Below are 754 nucleotides of genomic sequence, written 5' to 3' on the forward strand. Positions count from 1 at the left end.
TCTCACTGCTCCTTGGGTTTCCCAGGCTGGGAGGACTTCACTGGCTCAGTCTCCAGGACTGAGGATGAGCGTGACGTCCTACAACCAGCTGCTTTTTTGCTCTTTGGCCACTGGCAGGTGTCCTGTTTCCCACTAGAAGATACCTAGGAATGGAGTGACCCAAGGGACCACTTCCTAGGGAGAGAAGCTGAAGAACACTTAAGTTTCTCCAGCTCCAGCCATGATTGTTGCGCAATGATGGTGGCGGCGGGGGGCGGCGGGGGGCGGCAGGGGGGGGGGGCAGTGTGGTGTTGCTCCTCAAGTAGGTGGTGCAGGATCAACAGGGATGGAAATGCTCTCCAACATCAAGGGGGCAGGTGGGTCTACCAGCTCTGAGAGGTGACCTGGTTTGGCAGAGCTCATGGTGTCAGAACTGTTGTAGGGGTGGTGCAAGACTATGTCATACACACAGGATGCAGGTGTTCAAATTTTCTCTTATCCTCAGTGTAGGTCATTCATTCCAGGGTCTTGTACTCCATGATTCTCCTTTCTTTCTGGAGAATCCTGCAGTCAGATGAGCAAGGTGAATGGTGCTCTCTGCAGTTGACACAGGTGGAAGGCCGTGCACATGGAGTATTGGGATGTGATGGGCATCCAAAATCTTGGTTTGTGACACTGGAAGTAGTGCGGGAAAACATATTGCTGAACTTCCAGCACTTCTAGCACCGAGTTGGGGGGTGGATAAAGGGCCTTACATCACACCAGTAGACCATCA

The sequence above is a fragment of the Schistocerca gregaria genome, unplaced genomic scaffold (assembly GCF_023897955.1).
Source record: "Schistocerca gregaria isolate iqSchGreg1 unplaced genomic scaffold, iqSchGreg1.2 ptg000696l, whole genome shotgun sequence".
Classification (NCBI taxonomy): Eukaryota; Metazoa; Arthropoda; class Insecta; order Orthoptera; family Acrididae; genus Schistocerca; species Schistocerca gregaria.